Here is a 27,646-nt window from a genome sequence, read left to right on the forward strand (position 1 = left end):
AAATATCCAAATGAATATATAACATAGCATTCAAATATTCAAAATACCAGCAGGTATCAAAACTGAATAACCACACAAACTTAGCAAGATACTGTTTACTAAAGTCCCATATCCAGACTTCAGCTTAAGTATCTTGTATTCAAGTCTTAATCTTAACCACAAATTTCCTGATGGGCTTAGTTTTTTAAAGAGTAAGACTCCAACAAAATGATTTCTCCAGCCTATTACAGATGGGTTAATTAGCAAAAATGAGTCACTTAGCATAATATGGAGTGATCTAATAATTTTTTTAGCTAATAAGGAATAACTAATGAGTTCCTGAGTTATCTGATTAAATTTTTAAAGCAAATTATCTAAATCTTAAGAATAATAAAAGCACAGGTAAAATAAAGTGCACAAAGTCATTAACCAGTATTCTAATAAAGTTAGATATCTGAAATATATTGTAAACATAATTATACTGGTTTGAGTTTAACCTAGAAAAATATTTCTCCTACAGATTAAAACCAGGATAGGAAACATGCCCAAAGGTGAATAGAAACTAATAGTCTAGAAACACTTATTAAATTTCAAGAGCCAAGTGTCTTATTGAGCACATATCACTGTTTTATGACAATAATTTTATTAACCTCTTGATAAGAAAACTTTCCTTTCTCCTTTCTTGGCTAGCTTTTGCTCTCAATGTATATAAAATTGGACATTTTAAACCAATTCACCAAATGTGTCAGTGAGAAATCCATAGGAAGACTGTCACTTACTTTTAAGTACATACGTTTTGGTATAAAGAATAAGACTGTGCCACACTAAAGAATTAAGAAGAGGTGGAGCCTAGAGAAACTTTTTTCCCCCAGAAAAAAAGAAAGAACAGGAAGCATAAAATGAGGAAACTTAATTAATGACCCAATGACTACTAGCAAAACTATGCAGTCATATGACATTTTTCCCCAAAACATTAAGAGCTATAATTTTAGATTTTAGCCTGATACTAAAATGTCTCTTGTGGGGAAGAAAGAAATAAGACAATTTAACTGACTATAGAAAGGACAATCCTTTCTTTGTATTCTTAAAGGCAAATAATATTGTGTACCTCTACCTTTTAGAATCCACAACCAGTAGCATCATGGTTTTGTTTTTTTTTTTTTTAGTTAAAATTCCCTTTACTCTTAACAAATGACGTGATACATTCCCTTTAAATTAACAGTTGATTGAGAATTTCCAGACAGATTCTGGTAACACCCCTCAGTGTACCAAAAGAGAAGACTATCTTAACTATTCAGCGTATTTTACCCTCCTGATTCAAAAAAGTAACTTATACATGAGTAATTCGCCAACTCCTATGCCTATTCTTTTTCCTTAACAGGCTACAAACGGAATGAGGTAGAGATCATGTAGTCTTGTTCACCTCTGCATCCACAAGGCCTAGGGCATAATAGTGTCTCGTAAATATGTGGCACTTGGTAAATATTTATTGTATTAATAAGCCCAAGCCAGGGGCCAGCCCCATGGCAGAGTGGTTAAGTTCGAGCGCTCAGCTTCAGTGGCCCAGGGTTTCACTGATTCAGATCCTGGGCATGGACCTAGCACCACTCATCAAGCCACGCTGAGGCAGCGTCCCACATAGCAGAGCCAGAGGACCTACAGCTAAAATATACAACTATATACTGAGGGGCTTTAGAAAGAAGAAGAAGAAAAGAAAACTGGCAACAGATATTAGCTCAAGGCCAATCTTAAATAATAATAATAATCCTAAGCCAAATCCTATAAAAGAAACAGGCAAAGATTTGAGAGGAAGATGTTTCAAGTCAGAGGAAATGCTTCAGAGAGCTCCTACCTGCTATCAAAATGAAGAACTTTAAAGTTTAAAATTAATTAGAATACATGGAAGTTATTTTAAATTATATGACCAATTTAGAGATGTTTGCTTAACATCATGCACTTATTTTTCAGTAGATCAAGAAGTAAAACCTTATTCTGGCATACACTGGGAGATTAGTGTAAGAAAGAACTACATATATATTTCTAAAGAAAGTTCGAAACAGCACAAGTACAAATCACGCTCACAACACTTCCCTTCCAGGTTCATCACATGCCAGATAAAACCAGCAGTTACTAATCTTTTCTAAATTAAACACTTAAACTCTCTCTATTAGCAATATAAGACATTTGATGATTTCAGATGGAAAAAAGTGTTTTACAATTTCACGATAAATAAGCAACCTCCCTGTATCAAATGACTCCTTGTCAGTTATTCAAATCCTATTCAATCGTTAGCAAATACTGTTTACTCATAAGATCTTCAAGCTACACAAAGATCTTACTTATCCATATATATTACAGACACAGTACGTCAATTTACCCATGACATGACATTTTACCAAGACATAAAAGCTATAAAAGGAAAGCGAGAAACAGGTATTAAATAAATGCACCATATTTTTATAACTCTCTATTGTTTAGTAGTAATGATAATGATGACAATAAAATGAGGAGAAATTATTTAACATCTTTTGTCGATATTTAAATGCTACTCCCTGAGTGGTGCCAAATTTGGCACAAAGACTTCTTCTAGTGAAATAAAGGTTCTAGTGAACAAAGGTGGTCCAATTTAGTACATAAAAATCACACATTATGATAATAAAGTCTACTAGGTATGTGTTGCAACTTTCAGTGCAAATTTCAGTATGATTTTTAAAATCTTATATGAAGGGTCTTTTCTTGGATGATGAGGAGTGGAGAAGAGAATAATATTACTAAGACAACAGAAGTCTGTAGTCCTAAACAATGACTCAATTTTAAGAAATATCTTTGGCCACACAATTTTTTCTTTAAGCAATAAATACGAGAATTTAATGCCTTCTTCACATGAAAAAAGTCACTTAGAATCACCTTTCCTCTTCTGTTAAAGCAAGTTTTTAAGAGGCTAGTCCTCTTGTTTTAATGATTTCCATATTCTAATGAATACTAGCTGGTGGAAGCCAATACAAAATCCTTCACTAGAGGTGTTGGTATGTTATAGAACAAGAACAGAATAATCCATAATTAATTAGTGACATTGTTTTTAAAGTTCAAACTACTGTGGCTACAGTGGCCAGTGAGACAGTTCCAGCTATCAATTGCAGGCATTAGTGAGCAATTGGTAAAGTAGCAGTTTCAGGGTACTGTTTACAATCCTATTATAAAGGTTAAACATTTCTTAATTTACATAAAATCCTCTAACAAATAATTAGAACATGGATATTGGGAAAACCAGGATAGCTGCTGCAAAAGGCTGCCTCAAAATGCAATATATTAATTTACTCAAAGGTTATAAGCCATAAGAGCTTTTATCATGCAGAATCTTGCATTTCTAAGAGATCAGTCTACCCATGATGAAGTAACTGGTTTGGGACTAGCCCTTCCACCATAACCAACACTGGACAAGATATATGAAACAACAGTTCTAGGATGTTGGGCAACAATCAACACAGAAGTGTGATTACTGAAAAAAGAGAAACAAATTACCTGAGACCTATGACTGCCTAAACTTTTTGCCTTGAAGCACTTTCCACACCCTGGCCAAAAAGGTCCAAGCAAAGCAGAAATCCACTCAGAAACTCAAATACGAGTTTCAGAAGGTTGAGGCAGCTGTAATTTCTGGGGCATCCTTGTGAAAGCCCGGACCTGAGGGTTACTGTCAATATTCCATAAGAATATATTCACTCTTGGACCTTGTTCTCAACACAGACACAGAAGAAAATAAGTTAATTTTGCTAATTTGCTGTATTCTTATTTAACCTGAGGGGTGACTCAAGGGTCACAAGGATTTATGAGCTGGTTTTGAAAAAGAGTGCCTTTAAGAAAGTTACGACCACCAGATAACCAACCTCCAGCCCACAAGTCTGGTTGCCCAAGGGCTTATGTGGAGTGAACTCCCCCTTTGTTTCTCCGAAACTCCTCCTCCCAAGCCCCTCAGTTCTATAAAGACTCCCTGCTTTCTTCTTTCTTAAAGTAGATTTGAGAAAACCTAGCCTCCCACCCTCTCCTTTCAGCCAATTCAAATAAACCTTTCTCCATCTCCAAGCGTGGTGTCTCAGTGACTGGCTTATTGCACATGGGGAACACAAACTTGTGATTAAGAGGTTCGGTATCATTTGTGTCTTTACTAAACTAAGCTATACATGCACAGGGTGAGATACCTACCATGAGAGTGGGCGAAGAAGAATCACTGGGTAACGAGCACCTATCTGGGAACTATAAAAGTAACAACTACCAGAGTATACACAGACGTCTAGTTCAGACCAAGAGGAGTAAAGAGATCTTACTAAACACTCATATTTATATCTATATACAAAAAGATGAACTCAACCCCCTTACCTTACCTCATTCACTAAACAGACTTTAACTTGAAGTGTTTCAGAGACCTAAATGTAAACATAAAACTATAAAACTTCCACAAGAAAATATTAGTGACTTTAGGTTTAGAGAAGATTCCTTAGATAGAATATAAAGAGCATTAACTATAAAAGAAAAAATAATCAGTAACTCGGACTTCATAAAAACGAAGCTTTCCAATCTTTGAAAGATACTGCTAAGAAAATGAAAAGGCACACCACAAACTATGAGAACATATATGCAAAACACGTGATTTGCAAAACCCGTGATCATATCCAGGATATGTACTCTTGCAACTTAACAAAAAAACAACCTAATTTTTTTAATGGGCAAAAGATTCAAAAGGACACTTCACCAAAGAAGACAAATAAGCACATGAAAAGATGATCATTAATCATCTGGAAATTACAAAATAAAACCATGATAATATATCTATCTCTACAGACCCACAGGAAGGGCTAAAGTTAATAAAGACTGACAAAACCAAGCATTAATAAGGATGTGGACTACCTGGAATTCTCATACATTGCTAGTGGGAATGAAAAACAGTATAACCACTTTGGAAAACAGTTTGGCAGTTTTTTATAAAGTTATAAGCATATATTTCCTATACAAGCCTGCAATTTCCACTCCTAGGCATTTAACCAAGAGCAATGAAAACACAAGCCCATACAAAGACCTACAGGCATATGTTCATAAGACCTTTATTCATAACAGCCAAAAACTAGAAACCCAAATATCCATCAACTAGTGAATAAAGAAATTTTGAAATTACCATACAATGCAATACTACTTCGCAATTACCACAAAACAACCTACTACTACTTTTAACAACAGGGATGAATCTTAAGCACTATGCTAAGTGAAAGTGGGCAGACACAAAACAGTCCTTGTTGTATGATCCCATTTATATGACATTCTAGAGAAAAGGCAAAACTATAGTTACAGAAAGTGATCACTAACTGCCAGAGGCAAGGATAGGGGAAAAGGAGTGACCATAAAGGGGCACAAGGGAAGTTTTTGGGGTGATAGAAATAGGGGTGGTTATATAACTTCAGACATTTATTAAAAAACTAGACAGTTAAAAATGGGTGAAATTTTATTTTGTGCAAATTATACCTCAATAAACCTGATTTTTTTTCCCCACTTGGCTGCCAAAAAGTCAGAGATATATACATGTGCTCTCAGTAAGGCAAGTATTTTTGCTAATCTTAGAGTAGGGCTCTAAGAAGATAATGACTTGCCTAAAATCATACCATTAGTACTCTGGTGGAACCATGTTTTGGGATATAGACCATTTTACTCTAAATCAAAACTCAGAATGTATACTTCAGGTATGACCAGGAGGACCTGTATAACTAAGAACATTTCACTGGAGCCCAATGAACTGCATTTAACCCACAGTGAAGCCTCAAAGGAAGTTTCAACTTACAAAGGGCAAGCCAGCTAAAACAGATTACGCTAAAAGTTGGATAGTGTAGCACAGACATCTCAACCACTTGGCTTACCACACTCTTGCCCATGGTCAAATTTATTTTGGGACTGGAATATTTTAAAGTTCTTCATGTTCACTGCAGCTCCTACACATTAATCCTATTAATCAAAGGCTTCCAAAACAACAATTCTGAAAGAAAGTTTTGAGTACTTACCTTTCATTCTCACCTAATGTGTCACACAAGCAATTAGGGTGAAGGAACAAAAGAACCAGATTTTGCAAGACAACATAATGCCAACAGCTTATTAAAAAGCAAGACAAGAAAGCTGCTCTTAATGCCTTATTAACCACATCAACCTTAACCTCAGCCTAAAGAAAACAAATTAAGACTTTTCTTCATCCCTATCACCAATTCATTTCACAGGAGTTAACGTCTAAATCCAGAAGTAGGCAATCCAATGGAACCTACATACAGCAGCTACTAGCAGTGCACTAATGCTTAGTATACATAGCTCACCTCTCCCTTCCTCTTGTCTGTTCTACTTTTCACTCAGTTTTCGTCGTCCCTCTTTCTGCCCCTTTTCTATGGTTAGTTACCACAGCTTCTTTGTGAGAAAACAATAAAGAGGATATTTATGCCTAATCAGTGAAATTATGATTACAATCTGACTTTATCTTTGCTCTTTTACTTTTTATGGTGATAATCTCTTTAAAGGCAATTTCCATACTGTATAGGCATAAACGGTTGGGAAAGAATACTGTTCCATTCTATACCCATCATAAACACTTCCCCCTCTAAGCAAAGACCCACTGAAAATGGAAGACATTTATTTTCACTCCACTGACTCTGAATATGAATTCATATATGAACTGAGTTTATCTATGTATATTAAATGCTTACTCTGAGATAAAAGTCCAAATTATCTTTAAATACTTAGAAAGTCACTGTAGAAACAGCATTAGACCAACATTAGATACACTAATCAGAATTCTCAATTTTAAGTCAAAGAAACCCAAGCTAACTTAAAATCAGAACTGACTGGCTCACAGAAGGACACTGAGGTGGTACACAGAAACAAAGAACAAACAAACTTAAGGCAGTAGGGCCTCAAAGGTTCAATGCCACTGGATTCATCTCTTTATCTCATGCTCCTCTTTTCTCATTTGGCCTCATTCTCTCCCATTGTAGACGGACCTCCTGCCTCCTGCTAGAGGCAGTCTCAGATCACAGGCCCAGAAGAAAACTGACAGCTTGCTCCTGCAACACCAGTGAAGAACACCTACTGGACCTTTGTGTCAAATGCCAATCAGTACTACAAGTGGGGCCAGGCCTGGTACAAGCCCTAAACCACCAGAGAACAAGGAATGAGAAACCTTGCTGAACAAACTAAAAGCAATGACTTGCACTATCTTTAAGTTATTTTGATTCCACGAATTGAATGAAAGGATCTCAAAAACGAACAAAAATTCAGTGAATACTCTATTCCTTTTACTAATATAATTGTTGAGGGAGTCCCTAATGTTCAAAAACTTGTTTAAGGACACAATCTAGGAATTAGCAATAATCCTCAAGATATAATCCAAAATGTAAAAAATAAGGAAATCTAATTCCTAGCACTGAACCACTGACCTAAAATTACAGAAAAGTCTTATCACAGGAGAAAAAAAGGAAAAGGTCAATTTAATGGGCTTATATATATGATAGTTTACCAAGAAACAGCATTCTCATTTTAAAAATTCATTCACTGACGGCATAAATCTGAAACTACAGTATAAGATGAGACTCATACTGTTGGTGATCATATAATCACTACAGAAATGGCTAAGATTCATACAGCACTCAGTGAGCTAAATACCTCTGGAGCAATGCTTCCCTCTTTAAAAGACATTTTTTAAGTGGAAAGGAATCAAATCTCCTAGCATATCTAAGTTTTAAATTACTGTTTCAAGGCTAATCATTTCAAAACAATTGAGTGCTATAAATGCAACCCCAAATTCCTTGCTGATCCATCATTCAGTTTAACTGACGAAGTGTGCTACCAACTACAGTTTTTATCTTTCCAGTACTCCCAGTCCCATGCAAGCTGTTTTTGTTCTACGTAACTGCATGTACGCTTAGAATTCAACTCAAACAATGACCTACATTTAGTAGTATCTAGCACCTATAAGACATAGAAAAAGGCTCACTTTCTACTAATTTCTTATCTTTCAAGCTTAATTTGAGAGAATAAAATGACACTCTTTTTTAAAAAGTAGCAAACATAGTTAAATTTATGATAAAAAATTAAAAACAAGGTAACATTTATCATTCCTTAATCCAAAGCTCTGTTAGATTCTGAAAGTCATACTGTCTACAAAAAAATCATAAAAATGAAGAGTTGCAGATAGCATAGGAGAGAAGTCAAGGTCTTTGCTTATGATAACTTAACAGCCAACACACACAGAGCACTCTTCTAAATGCTTCACCATTTATTTGTCGTTTAATCTTAACTCTAAAAGGTATTATCCTATTTTACAAACGGAGAAGCTAAGGCAAGATAAAGTAACTTGCCCAAGTCATAAAGCTAGCTAATAAATAATTTACAGATGCAAGTTTAAACCATATAAGAAATTAAGTAAGACTAACATACATAAGGCCAATCCAAAAACAAAAGGCCAATGTCAAAATACTCCATTTCAAAAAGGCAGAAAAGAAACACAAAGAGAAACCAAGATTTTTTTCACTCAGTGCAATGAAACCAAGCTTAGATCACTAGGGGAAAAGAATATCTATATTCTCAAATTATATGAAGATATCACAAAGTAACATATTTCTTACATAAAGAAAAGCATTTTTAACTTTCAAGAGGCAGATTCTGGAGAAAGCTCATATTAAATGACAGCACTTTGAAAACTAATTTTTCATTCTAAATATTATGCTTGAAAGAATATAGTAAATAGCTAAAAGCAATGTTCCACAACATTTGCTAGGAAAGGACTATTATGTTCAGCAATTTTTATTGAGAAATAGTACTACAATAATAAAAAATGAGTCTGATCTATCATTGTGGCATATTCATTTAGCTTTATCTCAAAAATATTTTCAGATTATTCAGGTGTTTTCTTATCTCTGAGACAACCTTCAACAACATGAAAAGTGCACACTGCTATTTCCACACAGAGTCAACAGTAAAGTGATCTTTGGCTGATTATGGAAGATTAATTTGCCATCTAGAAAAATTAAGACTATGAAATTGCATTTCGAAATGGAGCTGCAATCACTCTAATCCACAAAAACATCAGAGTTGGTACTTATTTCACAGTTCTGAAGCAACGTCACCTTCATACTATTTTTACTCCTATAATGTGCAGTGCTAGTAGGCAAACGGTCTGTTCCTCAAAACTGATTCTGGTCTTGCTTTGGTTTCTTCTGATCTGTTCAAGTAGGAAACACTAGCTACAGTGTCTGACATGAACATGATACTTGTGCTTACTACTGAGCTAAGTATATTCCCTGAGCTCTAGAAAACTGATACAGCATTGAGCTTCTTGAGTTAACCCTTAGTCACTATAAGACTATTCTCATCCAGGACCAAAAAAGAAATGGCACTGCAGCCCCAAAAAGGTCACCACAATTCTGAATCTTCACCTTGTTTCCCATCCCCAAGTTTTACAAGATTGTTAGGAAAAAATCTTAATTGCATCCTACTATGGAAGTCCTTCCTACCATTATTCCCAGGAGGTACAAGCAAGATCTCATCTTGATTTCTTGGCTGCCTTTCACTGATGTAATCATAGCATGAAGCTTTGAAATACGACCCTGGGATAGGCCATTCCCTTCAAAGTGTCTATCATTACTCCTTGGTGAGTCAGCTTCTGGACTGCTGCCAATGTGCTTTTTGATGAGTTTATCATGAAACCATATTTCTGTAGAGTTGAAATGGTGGCCAAAACACTGCATTTCAAAAGACTCCCTCAAAGTGTTTATCAAAGAAAGGACACAGATACATATCCAAGCAAGCCACTCACATGTTTTAGTAAGAAAAGGGATGAATAATGCAAGGGAGTTTGTGTAGTATCATGTTAAAAGATTCTCTTATGTGCAAGTGTCCAAAAATGTCCTTGAAATCTCCTGATAATTTTATTTAAGTAGATTTTACGCAAATGGGTACACTGAAAAGTTTTTATGCCCTTGGGGGAAGAAAAGTTATCTTTTCTGTATCAGGTAAATGAGCTGAAGAATTTTGAAATTAATAAAAGCTTGAGATACCTAGAATTCTCTGAAGGTCCACCAAATATCTCTGAAAGGAAAAATCTATTCTATTGTACCTTTTTAGAGGAACCCATTAATACAAAAATTTCGTAACTTTTAGTTTTAAGAAGGTAGAACACTGTTGGGAATGAGGGAAGGGCTGTATGTAGTTCAAGTGAAGTAGCTCCACAGATCAGGAATAGGAAAGCTCCTATCTCGGAATAAAACCGACAGTAATAATGCTTTCAGGGTATACAAAGTAAGATAAATACTCATGTATGATACTGTTCCCTTTAGAAGACACCAAAGTTCTTTCTATAAACCGAACTGACATGAAAGCAAATGTTTAGGATGAATCTGGACTTTGAGATGCTGAGTTTGTTTCAGGTTTGTCAGTAAAAGGATACATAATGACTTTGAGAAAAAACTAATATATACAGACTTTCAGGTTTAAGAAACTTACCATAATTTAAAACATGCTTATGCAGGTTTTAGTGTATAAATTTAAAACACGTTCCCATAACAGTTGCTTTAATATCCAAAGAGGAAAAGGTATAAATATACAATAATTGCAAATTCAAAAATACTAAGAATATATAAAACATAATTTATATAGCAGCTATTGAATTAAAGGCAAGATATTTCCTAACAAGTAACTTCAAACAATGCACATTTAATTTAGAACGCTTAAAAGAACATTATCTTATCCCAAGAAAGTACCTTACCCACATACAAGGACCCAAGTACGGAATGTCATTATCCTCTAAATTACACTTCAGAATTCCCTAGCCCTTAAGAGTTATACACATGGTGAAAGAGCTCAAGAAGTATTCACTAATCTATGAAATTTTAAGGAGATGGATTTCCCTGTTATTTATACTAGGATATGCGCTGAGTTTCTGTATTATTCTCTGTGTAACCACTAAAAATGGAAAACGTATGATAAGCTTTTTACTGCTTATAAAACAAACAGCTCTAAGAACCTTATGTAATATAGGGCAACAAGTTGGTGTTGTTTAAATCTTGGTATAAGTACAAAGTAAATTTCCCATACATCACCTCTGACGGTAATTAAAAAGTTTACCTCTAGCATTTGTCTTCCTTCTCAGCCCTATCCTACAGCTCCAACTGCCTAACCTATTTGGACTTAGATGTCCAATTGTTCCCACGTTTAAAAGCAAGATACACACACACATACCCACCCAACACTCCTCATCTTTCTGCCAAAAATCGACTTCCCTTGTTGCTTATTCTCCTGGGCTCTAAATCCATCATCTTTGACTATTCTTGCATTTATTTACCTTCTTTTAATTCTAACATTGACTCCTATGGAAAAAGGGAGTGGTGTTGTTGAGTTGTTATCACTGTTCTAACAGCAGCAACAACTGCAACTAGCATATACAGAGAGATTACTATTGACCAGTTAGTATCATTATCCCCATTTTAAAACTCAGAAATCTGAACCACGGAGAAGTTAAGGAATTTGCCTAAGGTCACATGGAGATACTAGTGGTGGAGCCAGGATTCAAACCCAAGCTTGAGCTCTTACTCACCATACTGAACTCCAATAGCGGAAAGAGCATCCAACTTGATATCAGAAGATCTGGCTTCAAGTTCTAGTTTAGCTATTCACTAGCAGTACAACCTCAGGCAAGTCCTAAAGGCTACAAAACACAATTTCTTCACCTATACAGTGAGAGTAATAATATGGCCTGCCTTGTCTACTTTACACAGTAGCAGGGAAAGTTAAGTGTGCAACTAACACAGCTAATAAAAATTTTATTTGTAATACTGGTCCCATAGTTGCTACCTCCATATTCCCATGGTTTTAATTTTGGCAACCCTATCCTGGAATTCTAAACTTGGATTACCATCATTGTAGTCTCAGGAAAAGTAAAGTGCCTAAGTCTTGTCCAGATCAATCAACCATATACAAGAGATGAACTGTTAATTTGCAATTCCCATTACTGTCAAGATTGGGCATCTCCAGGTATTTCCATGTAAAACAGCCAGAAGACGATAGCCTACAAATGAGACATACACTTACCAAATCAACATATGTGAAGTGTAATCTCTTAGTTATAAACACAATATTGAGTTTTCTGAATATTTTAACTCAGAAGAAATACACATGCTGAAAGAAGCTCTGTACACTACGCACCTCAATCATAGGATACATTTAAATCTGAAAGGCTTAAGCTAAGATTCTAGACTAAGCAAAAGAAACACAAGCACACATACTATTCTTGAAAATGTCAAACTACCCATAGTCTCTGAAGTCCTCTGCAGGGTCAGAATTGGAACGCAAAACATTAACTTGCAAAAATTGCCTGCAATCTCTTTTCCAAGGTAAAAAGGTCCCATCTCTTTCTCTTGGCCCCATATTGTTAGAAAAAGTTCACTACCTAGGAACAAAGAGGATAATTTAATTCAAGTAGCTAATCAACCATAAACCACAAAACATAAGTTTTATATCTTGTTCACATGAAACTCTGGCTACCAACACTAATAGTGCCAGTCATTTTGGGGGAGGGGAGAAAAGGAAGAAGGAACTCTGTAGAGGTAAACATGTTTTATTTACAGACTCTTCATAATCAATTACATAACTATTCTGCTATTTAGAGGAACAAAAGAAAGTTGTATTTCTTTTACTAAAGCAAGTTTTATTACTACTCAGCAATAGAAAATAATTACTGATACACAAAATATGGATGTCTCAAAGTGCATTATACTAAATAAAAAAAGCCAGTCTCAAAAGGCTACATACTGCATGATTGCATTTATACAGAATTGTGAAAAAGACAAAACAATAGTGACAAAACAGATCAGTAGTTGCCAGACTGGGAGTGGGGGAAGAGGATGACTACAAAGGGCCAGGAAGAAATTTTTTGAGGTGATAGAACTATCCTGTACCTTGATCAATAGCAGTGATCATATGTGTTTCCAAAACTTGCAGAACTGCACTCAAAAAGGGTGAGCTTTACTGTATGTAAATTATACCTTAGTTTAAAAAGTTTTTTAAACCACCAATGTGACAGAATCTTAATTATTGCTCTGAAAACAAGGACCAGATGCTGCTCAAACAACCAAAGCAGGAACACTAAACCTTATTAAATCTGAGACCAAATTTGAAAACTCCCTTCCACCAACGTTTTGCTTAGAAATCTAAACACTATTTGTAAAGTAGCCATACTTTTCCTTATGATTAAAAAGCATATTTTTAAAAGAAAACTACTTAGTGTTTACATCCTAGTAGTTTTAAAAGAAATGAAGGGCCGACCCCGTGGCCAAGTGGTTAAATTCGCACGCTCCACTTCAGCGGCTTGGGGTTTCACCGGTTGGAATCCTGGGCACCAACACGATACTGCTCATCAAGCCATGATGGGGCGGCATCCTACATGCCACAACTCGAAGGACTCACAACTAAAAATACACAACTATGTACCGGGGGGCTTCAGGCAGAAAAAGCGAAAAAATAAAAAATCTTTTAAAAAAAAAAAAAAAGAAGAAGAAAATGAGCTTTGTCAAGAAGGGGATAAAACCCAAGCAATAAATATTAACATCAATCTCTTCCAGAATCACAACAGTCACAACAAATGAGGTTCCTCTCCTAATTTGGGTTCAAAAAACTAAATTTTACTTCAAAAACCTCCAAGAGATTATTAGAAGATCGTAATATTTGCCTAAAATCTTTTTTTTTTTTTGAGGAAGATTAGCCCTGAGCTAACTGCTGTCAATCCTTCTCTTTTTGCTGAGGAAGACTGGCCCTGAGCTAACATCCGTGCCCATCTTCCTCTACTTTATACGTGGGACGCCTACCACAGCATGGCTTGCCAAGTGGTGCCATGTCCGCACCCAGGATCTGAACCGGCGAACGCCGGGCTGCCAAAGTGGAACGTGCGCACTTAACCGCTGCACCACCAGGCCCACCCCAGCCTAAAATCTTTAAGCGCTTTCACCTAAGCAGGCAGTAGAGCAAAATGGTTCAGAGCTCAGATTCAAGGACTCAACTACCAGAGCAAGTTATTTAATCTCATTTTGCCTCAATTTCCTCATCAGTAAAATTTTTACAATAAACTCACCTCTGGGAATAATCCTATTCAATTAAATGAGTTAAGACATGTAAATCACTTAGAATAGTGCCTGGCATACTTAAATAAGCTTCAGAAAGTTGTAAGCTAATATAAATGAATGATATTAATAATCATCAGCTATGTGTCCTTGAACAAACCATTTGAAGTTATAGACCACAATTCTGCTCTGTAGGGTAAAAGACAAATTCAGTGGCCTAAAGGCATATAGTATTCTATGTTCCTATAATTTTACCCGAATTGCACCAAGTTACCTTGCAAAGGAGGTTAAGTATTATTATCCCTGTTGTATAGAAAAATCTGAGGCCCAAGTAAGTTAAATGACTTGCCCACAGAGATAGTAGGTGAAGGTAGAGCCAAGACAAGGATCTGGTGTTCTGAGAATCCTCAAAACTTTTTTCTCTCCAAAAATTTTAGCCCTCCAGGAACTCCTTCCCTTCTGTTAGACACAGGTATGACATAACCCTAAAAAACCTCCAATTTATTCATTTTAAAAATTCATTAAGCTATACATTTGTTTTATGCAGTCTTCTGTATGTTTTATATCATAATTTAAAAGGGTAAAATATCTTTCATCATTAAGCGTATTCACGTATGAACAAAAGGGAGACAAATTCAGCTGATTATGTTCATTAGAATTTTGAGAAGGGGTAAAAGTTTTAAAACTGAGGTACAATATACATACAAAAAAGCGCACGTATCATAAGTATACAACTCAATGATTCTCATAAACTGAAGACAATCATGAAATCACTACCCAGACCAAGATGTAGAACATTACCAGCACCCCTAGTCTCCCTTGTGCTCACTGCCAACGATAACCATTAGTCTGACTTCCATTACCATCTACTAGTTTTGTCTGTTTTTTAAACTATATAGAAATGGAATCACAAAGTATGTTGTCTTATGAATGGGTTCTTTCATATGCACTTTAATTTTTCTTCCTGCAAACAAAATGTATTTAGGTAAGCCAAATAGTAAGAAAGGTTCTCTCAATACTATCAAATACCCAATTTTGAACCATAAACATTCTCAAAGCAAATCATTTCTCAAGCAACAAAATATCTAAGACATTGATCTATTTAAAGTCAAGTATAGCTGTTATTCCCTCTGTCCCCAATGAGATTTCTAAGACAGAAATTTTCAGTTAGTTTTAGTTGGAGAAAACAGAGACTCAAAATGTGTCAATAAATATATTATTCTTTCATCAACAAAAACTGAACTATAATTTTTTTTAAAAAGGCAGGACAGAAGAAAAAAACGGTAGGGAAGTCATAAACAAATTTCAGACCATAATTCTCTTAAATTACATTCTTTAATTTTGCTCTTATATGTAGAAAAGCATTGTCAATTAATTATAGCCAACATCGAACACAAAAAAAAATGTAAAAATGTGGTTTGCACTAGAATATATAATTCCAACACCATTTTGAGGGTGCTGCAACAAAATTTTTAAATAACTAAATGCTTCTATTTTATCCTGAGATTTCCTCCTACTGCTCATCTACATTACTGTTTCATTTTAAGAGTCTATAATCTGTGCTGTCCAACATGGTAGCCACTAGCCAGCCACGTGTGGTTATTCAAATTCAATTAAAATTAAATAAAATTTTAAAATTCAGTTACTTGGCCAAACTAGTCAAATTTCAAGTGCACAATATGTACTAGACAGCACAGATATCAAATGTCAGAAGGAATCATCAGAGGAAGTTGTACTGAACAGCACTGGCTCTGTATATGCTGTCTCATCGCCAACTCACTCCCAGTCCCTTACTATGCTAAAATTAATATAAGAAAATTATGACCAACATCTAGTACAGATCACCAAATCCGATTAGTTCCATAGCCCTCATTTCCCTTCATCTCACTCAAACTTAATTACCACTCTTTTTGAAATCTTCTCTTCTCCTTGGCCTCCACTATGCCTCATTGCCTCATTACCTAATTTTAAGAGTTTTTTAATTCTATCTTCTTTTCCCACCTCCCTAAATGTAATCCTCAATCTTCAGCTCTTCTAGGTTCAAGATCTCATCCAGATGAGGCATATCTTTCTTCCTACCTCAAATTCTCTATCTCCAAGCTCCTGCAGGACATTTTTACTTGCAAATCCTCTGGTCCCAATGTTAAATGTGTGAAGGGTTTCATTTTAGTCATTTTCCAAAACCAGTTCCTCCTCCCAATTCCACATTTCTGTAGTTATCACTATTTTCTGAGGCCCAAAACTCATCAACTTTGAACCATTGCTGCTTACCTCCCATTTAATTAGTTTGTATATTTCCTTTAGGGTGTCAACTAACAATCTTTTACCTTAATCTAGCCACTTGAACTACCACCTTAATTCAGGTTTTTATTACCTAATTCTGAGTACAGTACAGATTATTCTCTGCTTTCCAATCTTTGCCTGCTCCCAGTTATGCACACTGCTACCAGATACATCATCCCCAAAATTGCCTTTGACTTCAAAAGCCTAAAAAGTCTTAGTACAGAGAGTAAAAGAAAATTCAAACACTTTAATGATTTGATTTCAACATTTTGCAGCAAACAAACTTTACAAACTTTTCTTTGAATCACCTATCTTCTATTCTGTGCTAGCAAAACTAAAACTATTCCCCAAACACAGCTTTGTGTGTCTTATCTATCAAAAGCTGGGACTCCTCCTAGTCTCTACTGCGCAATTTTAATGTGTTAGTTGCTTTATATTATGAAGCTATCCATCTCAGCACCTCTTATGTAGCACCCATTTTGAACAGAGCTAAGCGAACATACCAGAAACAAGAAAGTTACAAATATACATACTGGTTTAGTTGTAATATAAAAGCATCAATACTTATGTATATAATTCTATTCTCCAAGAATTTATTCTGCAGAATTCTTTCTGTAAAAATAATCTCACAGTTCTTCAAAAGTATAAAGTGCAAGAATATCCATCAGTAACAGCACTTTTTGTGATATGGAAAAAAATGCCAAAAAAAAAAATCCCTAGATGTCCATCAGTAAGGGACTTGATAAATAAAACTACACAGTCCTTAAAAATGAGGTAAATCGACATTCTGTGATAGGGTAAAACGTCCGTAATACACTAGTATCACTGGGAGAAAAAAGCAAATTGTAGATCAGCATGTATAGGTTGACCCTATTAGTGGTAAACTTTTAAATCTATATATTGATCAAAAACAACTATCAATAGGGGACTAAAATTGTGTTCTATTCACACAACTGAATACTATATAGGTATTAAATGAAGTAAACATACATACATCAACATAGATAAATTTCAAGCTTTTCAAATTGCAGAATATGTATACTAAGGTACCATATATATTTGAAACAGTAATACTACATGTTAAATGCATGCAGACATTTGCAAGAATATAAGAGCATGGGCTAAGAAAGATAAATAACTTCTGGATAATGGAAACAGGATCTAAGAGGAGTGCAAAAAGGACTCCAACTGTATAATATTTTAATTTTTAAAAATAAATATAAATACACCTTTGAGGCAAATCTGACAAGATGTCAACATCTGTTAAATCTAAATCAACATCTATTAAATTAGGTACATGACGTTTGTTAAATATTCCCCACATATTTCTAAATTTTTGAAATATATAAATTTTATTTTTAAAAAAAGAAAGCCAGAGTTGTGGAATTTGGGAACAGAGGAAGATGGGCTTTGTAGACTTCTATAGGGTATTTTTTTCTGACAAGCCTGTCATTCTTTACTATAAAATTTCTAACTAAAAAAAAAACCCATAAACTTATACTAGTACCCACTGTTACTACCTTGATTGCTCTTTAACTTTAACTTTATTCTTTAAAAGAATAAAGTAAGGGTAGATAATTACAAATGTCTTACCCTAGAAATCTAAGATTCTGAATGATATATCATCTATTTACACAAGCATTTAAGAAACTATAATGTGCAGTAAACTAACAGCAAAAACTGACAGGCTCTATCAAAACACTTAAACTGTAAAGGATATATTACACAGATCTCCCTAAACTATCACTAGATGAGTATACAAACTTATAGTGGCTCAACTCCCAGCAGTATACTAACACCAAAACTCCAATGACACTATACGGTCATAATAAAAGTTGTCTGTCTAAATACCTTCCAGTTCAAATTACGTGTACAAAATCCACATCACATCTGAGTTGCTATAACCCCACTTGATATTTAAAACACACACACACAGCTCAGAACTTGCTCAAGTTCACACAGCAAGTCAGCAGGAGAAATGGGAATTCAGGTTGAGTCCTGTGTTTGAGTTCACAGAATCCAATTTTTCTTTTTAAGGCCTCATTCATAGTTCTCAATCAGCTCATTAGGAAGGAAAAGATTAGATGAAGGTCCTCTTGTGTCTACTTTGATCAAAGCCCAGACTGTCTCAGTCACAGTGGGGTTTATAATGAGAAAGTTCCAGCTTGCCTGCCTCATTCCTCCATACCATTTCCTACAGTTGCCACTCTGCTTAGGAACTGGAACCAGTTAACTATCCCCTTTCCCACTGGGGACTATGACTAAAACCTTCAGAAGACAGCCAATGAAAACTAAAGACGTTAAAACACACTTTAAAATAGCAGTTTTCCCTAATTATAACATATGCTCATTATAGGAAACTGGGAAACTACAGAAGAGTATGAAGCAAAAAATAGTCCACTATCCCACCAGCCAGAAATAAATCACTATTAATATTTCCATTCCTGTCTTTCCAGGATCTCTCTTATGTTAAAGGTGTATTAGTTCACTTACTAAAGAGGATTTTATGTACAGCAGAACAAAGAGGAAATAACATACTAGTTCTATAGAAGATGAATTTTCTTCAGTGCTTTCAGAGTAAGCCAAAACCATGTGTACAGGGAACTGGAGAGAATAACACAAGTGAGAGAAATCACACTTCCTCCTTTTCATTCATCCCATGGCAAACCATGGAGTCCATGTTTCAAGAACTATCATATACCCAAAGACTAACGAATGAGTATGTTTCCTTTATAAATAGCAGCCTACTATAAAAATAAGTAATATACATATACACCATAGTCTTGCCAGTAGGAGGGTCACACACAGTAAAAGGAATTACATAAAGATTAATTTTTTGGTCACCAAGAAGATATCCTTAAGAGGAGGTAAAAGGATATCTGAAAGGCTGATGTAAAATTAATGGTCTCTCCCACAAAAACATTTTCTGTGCACATCAGATGAAGGAACAATCTACAGAAAACGGTAAGTGTTGGTTTTACAATGCTACAACTTACGTACATGTGTAAATAAATATGTACAAGTTTAAACAGTTAGTCCATAAATATTGATAGAGTACCAGGAATTATATTAAGTGCTGGGGAGTGAGGGAGAACAGCCATGAATACGTACTTCTACACAGCTTACAGTCTACCTCTTTAAATATGACATCAATCACAAGGCATGTGGCCTCACAGGAGTCCTCACACCCCTGATTAAATGATGCTCTCAAATCCTTATGAGGATCTAAGAAGATGTACGTGAAAGCACTAAGATAAACAAGGATACCTGGGCTTTTTTCCAGAGCACTGTATATAGCAATCATCTTCAATATAAATTATCTCTTCTTTTAACTGGCAAAAAAGAATCACTTGAGTTTCTCTTTCCACTATCTCTAAAACTTCAAAATTATCTTTCTCTGACAAAGACCCATAAGAAATAACTGAAATTAAGTTCCCCATGATGGGAGGAGAAAGGAAGACTCATTTTTCTAATGCAAAAAGCATCATTTCCTGACTTCATAATTTATGGGGGAGGAGCAATCAAAAGCAACTTATTCAAACTTAGGGAAAAAGTTACCTTTTAATCTAAGATTCATCATGGAAAGTTTCAGCCCAAGAAAGCATTTTTTTAAAGTTACAGGCTCAGGCTCTTCCAAATGGAGTTACTGAGTGACAGGTTAATTGTGGTACTTTGCAAGCAAAGAAAAGCAAGTAGCAATTATTCATCCCTCACTCAGTCTTTAAGACCTAAGCTCTTAGAAAACAGGGATATGTTACAAACAAACTGCTTTCCATAAAGCATAGACTTTTTAAAATATACTCCACACAATATCAGTTCTTCATATCTAAGAGAAATAGGCTAATTAATTAGACTGTTTCCTATCGTATGGATTTGCCCTTTTCAAATTCAGCCACCTAAATAATGAAAAAAGGTATCAAACTGATGCTTTATGAGCAAGGTTTATATGTCGGCCCTTATTGCAGATATTTCTCTCAACAGCATGGGACACTTTAAAGACTATCATACTCCAACTAGGCTGGACCATGTGCAGAACTATTAGAAATGCCCCCAAAACAATCATCTATAAAAGGCCAATATTAAATCTTAAGAATCTAAAGCAGTGATATCCAAAGCAGAGTACAGAACACCTCAAGAAGCACCTCAAATACTCCACTTGTAAAGGGGTAAAGGAGAAAGATATTTAGTTCTCATCCTTGTTAGTTCTGGGTTTTTTTGTTTCTTGGGTTTTTTTGGTTTATATTTGTAAGGTACACAATAACCAGTTACTATACTAATTGTTTGTAAACTAAGTAAATACTTAAGGGCTGAGGATTAATGCTCAAATTTTTTTTTTACTGTTGGGATAAGCAATCAAAAAGTTTAAGACCATTGTCTAAAGTATAAAGTACTCCCTGTCACTGCACTTTCATTTTTATCTGCCCCTTCCACAGACTTCAGCTGTAGACGCTAAGACCTGATGCTGAAAAAAATAAAAGGAAAACTATTTCCAAACTATTTTAAAATCCCACAACAAGCTAAAAAATAATAAATCACTAGCAAGAACATGTGGAACTAGACACTAATATACTGCTGGTGGGACTTTTAAGACAGACATCCCATCTATAGGGCACCTTGAGTATATTCAAATTTAAAATACACATCGCCTTTTACCAGATAAGCCCACTTTTAGGAATTTAGTCTAAGAAAATAACAGCACAAATGAACAAAAAAATCCAAACAAGTTCGTCACAGCACTCTTTTAAGAGAAAAATTGAAAATGTCCATTAACAAAGAACTGCTATAAACTATGATACATCCATATCACAGAACACTAAAGACTCACTAAGGGAAGATCAATTTGACTTGGGAAGTCATTCTTTTTTAAGTATTTCAGTAAATAACGTATAAGAAAAAAAGAAAAACACCAAACATTACATCTACATGGGCTTATGGGTCATCTCTAGTTTTATTTATTCTCCTGGGTTATCTCAATTCTTGTTTTTATAGGGTTTTTTCCCCCATACTGAACACGTACTGCAGCTTTCACAATCAGAAATAATTTCATTTTGAAATTAAAAATGAGATTAAGTTAAAACTCCTTATTATTGCCCTGTAGCACTTCCAAAAACTCTTTATAAACACTCTACTTTGCCCCCTGTGGTTTGTGGAATCAATCTAAATACTTAACAATTACAGATTAGTTTTATCTTACATGGAACAAAAAAATAAGAACTACCCTATTTCAAGTTAGTCATCTTGTCTTTATACCAATTCTTCTTAAATATGTTAGGATTTATCAATATAATTATAATTCCTTACACACTGCCAGATTATCAATCTATGAATAATTCAGAGAACTAAATGAATTTATATTTCTCTTCTACGAGTAAATTACAAAAGCATCAGCTACTAAAGGAATTAAATTTAGAACTCAAAGAAATGAAATCAGGAAAGCTTACTACTATCTCTCATAACAAAATTATTCTAAATATTGTGCGAAGACACAAATAGGCACATAACAGATCCAGGCCTGGACATCTCCAAGATGATGCTTTGTAGTAGTCAGCACCAAGACAAGACCTCTGTAGCTACCAAGCAGTCCATTTAAGGGAAGAGAGTGCTTAAGAATATTAGCATAAGTTTATGTCTTAACCTTGTTCTATAAACCCACAATTTATAACAGAACTAGGAGGTTTTCCACCCTTAACAGAATAGCCTTAATTTAACCCAGTTTCACAATTTCCTTGTAGTTCTTCATTTGCTTTACGCCTTACTATCTTATAGACAGTCATCCTAACTGCAAAGCCCAGGTAACATGTCCCTAAAGCAAGTGCTTCAAAGTTTTACCACAACTCAAGTAAAAATACATTTTACCTTCCAATCCAGTACACATACATAAAAAATTTTTTAAAAGTTCCTCAAATCAATACTTTTACCTTTTGCAATATGCTGATATTTTCTATTTCTTTTTTTAATGTTTTTTAAATCACTACCTTGATTTCATTAGCCTATGACGTTGCCACCTGCCATTTAGAAAACATAGCCTTAAAACTTTACACAGAACATACTAAACTCCTTGACCCTACCACCTTCCATCACCATTCCAACAAAACAAAATGAGAGAAATCTAGCAAGCCTATTCCAAGGGCAAACCTTGGCACAAATGTGAGATATCCCAGATCCCCCAGAAGTTCCCGCAACACTGTGACTATTCCTACTGGCGGACAGGATGCAAGTGCTGAAAGGTTTCTCCAAGCACAATACAGAAGCAAAAATCTTTTCTATTGCCATATCAGAGACATTAGTAAGTTCCAGACTTGACTACACATACCAAGTTTACCACTGCTCCACAAGCAACTCTTCCAAGAAAATAAAATTGGATACTAATACAATAAGATTCTATTATCATTCTTTTACATTTTTAGATTGCTTTTCACATACACTATTTCATTTGATTCTTCCTGACAGACTGTAAGAGAGAAGTTACTCTTCTTCCTTTTACTAATGAGGGAATTGGAGCTCAGAGAAGTATGTGGCTTGCCAGAAACAACACAGCTAACGAGGAGCACAACCCAGGCTTGAACCCAGGACTTACTAGTCTACCCACTCTCATACTAGAACAATTTTTTTATTTTGAACATCTAATACAAATATGAACTTTAAAGGTATGTTAAGTTTCTAGATACAAAAGTGAAGATGAAAGCATGATACTAATACTGGTATCATAAAATTAAGATTAAAAATAACAACGAATGTTAACAATTTTGGTAGCCTCTAAAATCATTGGGAATCCTAATTCAATCCAACATGGATTTGATCTCTTATTTTGACTTAAGTCAACATTTAACTGATTACAAAATTACATATAAATTCACCATAGAAAATTAGAGAATTGGGTGGTCTTGTAAGAAACAAGTGGCCACACAAATTGCACAAACTCCCCCCAAACCATTCTTAATCTTGTGGCTTCACACTAAATTATGAAGTTCCCTATGTGAAATCCATTTTGATTTCAACACTAAGTGAGTTACGACAGCACAAGCATGTTGTTTCTGCATAATACTTGCAACATGCACTCAATTTCCAGAGCACTTTTGGACAATGTCTAAAACTCACAAGCTAAAAGTAGAACCCAAGACAGAATGTTCTTTTTTCTTTTTTTTTCTTAAAAGGTTCACCTCCCTGTATGAGATGAACATCAAATAACAATTAAAAATTATTTTAAAGATTTGTACAATCACGCTGGAGACAGTGCTAGAGATCAACAAGTACAGGCCTTTAACTGTATAGATGAGAAAACTTAAGGCCCAGAGAAGTGACATTCCCAACAGCAGTCACACAGTCAATTAATGACAGAGAATCTCTGCCAATCTCCAGCTTCCCATTATTCTAAATGCCTCTACACATAATAGAATGTGTTCGTAAGAGAAAGTCACTAAAACCTAAAAAAATTAAGACACATTTAAGACCAAAAACTAGGGGAGAGGGATACAATGACAGTTTTTAGAAAAGAGAATCTCTTAAAAGAATCTCAAAGTTTCCAACCATGTGGGCTAAAAACCAGCTTTTTGATCCAATGTAAGATATAAAGTAGCTTTTAATAACTAATGTTATCAACCAACGTAACTGTTCTTTTTCCCATCTCAATACTATTCATTACTCAACAAATATCTGAGGGTATAATGTATGCTGAGAACTATGCTAGGTACTGGACACCAAGAAACAAAATAGACAAATTACTACTCTACAATTTGACAGGATATTTACCAAACTCCTTGACTACCCTACACAACTACAATAACATTTTCTGCCAACTCTTCCAAACTCGTAACAAACCTTGCCACACCCTCTCTCCAATATGAATACTCCTCCAGTAACTCAGAATTACACTTCACCACAGAAGGTGTTAACCAGAACTACAACAGATTTAAAAACTGACTTTACCACTCCTCATGACCTGGGGCAAATTTCAAGGACTTTTCACAATCCATAGTAAACCTTCCTGGTTGACAGCCTGTGTCTCAAATGACTGCTAACTCACCCACCCTACCCTCACTTTACTAGAAACCTGAGTCAGATGATTTAGGAGCAACCATGATGTCGGGATGTTGGAAAGCACCTCTGGTGGACCCCTCTGTCAGCTAGAAGACAACTTACTGCCTCGAGGGCCTCTCTGTCTCTTTCCTCTGGATTCTTCCATATATCTCTAGATCTATCTCCAGTCAAGGAATATCTAATTTTATTGAATGTGTTCCTGAAGACCTGCACAAATAACTTTGGCAACAAATCAGTTTCTCCTACATAAATCCATTATATTTTAAGAGATGCTCAATTTTAAGTTTCTCAGGCTTCCCCTTCTTCCCTACCTCTCAGAATCTTAAAGATCTATAAACAATTGGGGCCAGCCCAGTGGCGCAGTGGTTAAGTTCGCACATTCCGCTTCTCAGCGGCCCAGGGTTTGCCAGTTCAGATCCCAGGTGCGAACATGGCACCGCTTGGCAAAAGCCATGCTGTGGTAGGCATCCCACATATAAAGTAGAGGAAGATAGGCATGGATGTTAGCTCAGGGTCAGTCTTCCTCAGCGAAAAGAGGAGGATTGGCAGCAGTTAGCTCAGGGCTAATCTTCCTCAAAAAAAAAAAGTCTATAAACAACTAAAAGCACTCTCAGGAGTCATCATTAATGGGAATCTTTTGGAACACCAAAGGTAACCTAAAGCATAAGTTCACAAACCTAGCTGACCAGATCATTCAGAGATATTTGTAAGGATGGCTTCCCAGGTCCCACTCTCAGAGATTTTCATTCACCAGGTTGGGTGTGAGGTCCAGGAATCACCATTTCAGGCAGTCCATACTACTTGTGATGACAGGTATTTAACTAGGTAACCAGTGAACTAAAGAACCCGGCTTACAAGCTGAGAAACGTGGGTTCTTCTATGGCTTGCCATTAACTAACTACAAGTGGGGCTGCGCCATTGTGCTAGTCACTTGAACTGCTCTGGGTCTCCTGAAAACAAGGGAGGTAATTAGAGCTGAAGGAGGCCTTCATAGGCAGCCAATCTAAAATTCTAGAACCCTTCAAATTTAGTTTATCACATATTGTACTGGGTTTACCAAAAACAGTGTCATTCTGCAAGCTCCTCTACCGACCCAAGTCACAGGCCCTAGAAGGGACGACTCTACATGCCACCAACACACCTTACTTGGTCTCTGAGCAAAAACTACAGCCTTGAGCATGAAGGGAGACGGTCCCCGTCACCTCTCCATGTACAAATCACAAACATTCTACATAAGAAATCATCTCTTGTAATTCAACCCAAGCCTCTGATAGTGTCACCATCCACATCATGAGAAACTAGGCTGAACCTCAATTAGAAGAATACGAGCACTTTTTTTTCGTTGTAAAGAAAAAGAGATACTGTCAGATAACAAGGGGGATGTCAACATACTAAAACAATCAAGAATTTAGGCCTAGGTCTGGAGAGACACCTGAACACCAATACCAAACAGCAGCCCATGTGCAAAACTCACATGTGAGATTATCAGACCCCAGAGGAGTTTATTCAAGTGGCCCTAAAATCTACCCTATCATTTGGAGGTCAGTACTCCAACTCAAAGTACAACCAACATTCTCTTAGGGGTCCATCATGCATTGCACAATGCAATCCATCAAGCAGCACGACTTCCACCTAAGAAACAACAGTGGACTCTCTTGCGGGGCTGTGTGACCAGTGTTCCCAGAGCTCCCTCAGCCGCCTCCCAACTATCCTTCCACCAAGTACTACCAGGTCAGGAGGATACCCTGCTGCCCAGGCAGGCGGCCACTCCTCCTTCCCACAAGTCCTGGGCCCGCACGGCTCGCCCCGGGGGCTCGGCCGGCCCCCGACCTCCCGCCTCCCGGCAGGGTGGTCTCCCAGAGCCGGTTGGGGGCGAGGGGGCACACTCACCTCCCGGGGGTCCGAGGGCATTTCCCGGACGCCCCGAGGGAATCGCCTCACAACCCTAACCCCATGGGCCCGTCCCCGCCAGGTCCGGGAAGGCCGCCCGGGCCGGGACCCCGCCTCTCCCGCGCCGCTGCGCTCCCACTCCCCGCGCCTCCCCCTGGCGGCGGCGGCCGCGCCCAGGACAGCCCTCCCCGGGCCACGCACGCCGTCCCCAGGCCCCCGCAGGCCGCCGCCCCCTCAGAGGGTGACAGCCGCCGCGCCGGGGCCGAAGCCGGCCCCTCCTCCAGCTCCTCCTCACCCCCGGAGGAGGGGGGGGGGGCTTCTTACCGGGCGGCAGGACATGGCCAGGCCCGCCACGGCACGGCCTCCTCCGCCACCCCACGAGGCTCCCAGCCAGGGCCGGCGGGGGGCAGCGCCTGGACCGCTGGAGCGTCTGGTCCGGCTGCTCCTCCGCCGCTGCCGCCGCCTTCTCACAACCACAACAACATGGCGGCAGCAGCCACACAGAGCGCGCTGCCGACGCCGAGCCAGCCGCGAGCGGAGGTGCGCGCGCACGCTCGGGCCCTCAGCCCGCGGTTGGGGGAAAGAGGGAGGGCCGGCGCGGGGGGGCGGGGCCCGGGCCCGTGGCCACGCCCCAGGAGGTGGGCGGGGCTGCAGACCAGCTGAATGCCAGCGGCGCGGGAGAGGCTGGCGACCAAGCGCAGCTGGAGAAGGAGGGAGAAACTGGTAGGAGATCAGCGAAAAAACCAAAGGTGGTCCTACAGATTTGGGGAGGCATCTTCTCCAAGCTCCATACCCTGGGCGAGACAACGCCTCACTCTACTTAACCAGTAAAATAGAACAATAATAGTATCTTTCACCTGTAGTCATGGTAAGGATAAAACTAATTTAATGTAAGGCATGTAAGTATCCTGTGCTCAAGGTTCTACCCGGAATACAATTTCAAACTGCTTCAACTAAAGCTCAGCTGGAAGAAGTGAGTTTTCAAACAAGCAAAAATTGTAACCCGTCCACAATAGCCCGCAGAAGAATTCTACAAACCAGGACTGAATTACCTTAGGCCCTAAGCGATTCCCCTCCTCAGAGTTGCATTTTAACATTATACTCTTGACTTTTCTGGAAAATGGCTAACTAGCCAAATGAAAAATATCCTTGCATTTGTGGTATTTCTTCCACAGCACTCTGCAATTATTTATCCATTTTTTATGTTTACTGTCTTTCTATCCCATACTCGTGTAAAAACTATTTGAAGATACGGATCTTGTTTGTTTTGTTCATTGCTTTATCTCCAGCACCTAGAACTGCGCATAACAAGTAGTGGGCAAATTCCT

The 27,646-nt window shown here is 37.1% G+C and overlaps 1 protein-coding gene across 49 annotated transcripts in view; it reads right to left on the reverse strand.

Annotated features, from left to right (window-relative positions):
* The window catches only part of MTMR3 (myotubularin related protein 3), a 141,853-nt gene extending 114,941 nt beyond the window's left edge, over nt 1–26,912 (reverse strand). For 16 of the 49 annotated variants that reach the window (XM_070219781.1, XM_070219776.1, XM_070219771.1 and 13 more), the window contains exon 1: nt 26,643–26,912. The gene's annotated coding sequence lies outside the window, so the exon portion shown is untranslated. The remainder of the gene's footprint in view (nt 1–26,642) is intronic. The other 33 variants (XM_070219779.1, XM_070219775.1, XM_070219757.1 and 30 more) reach the window with 7 other exon arrangements.
* Between the last annotated feature and the right edge of the window lie 734 nt (nt 26,913–27,646).

This window comes from Equus caballus, chromosome 8 (assembly GCF_041296265.1).
Source record: "Equus caballus isolate H_3958 breed thoroughbred chromosome 8, TB-T2T, whole genome shotgun sequence".
Lineage (NCBI taxonomy): Eukaryota > Metazoa > Chordata > Mammalia > Perissodactyla > Equidae > Equus > Equus caballus.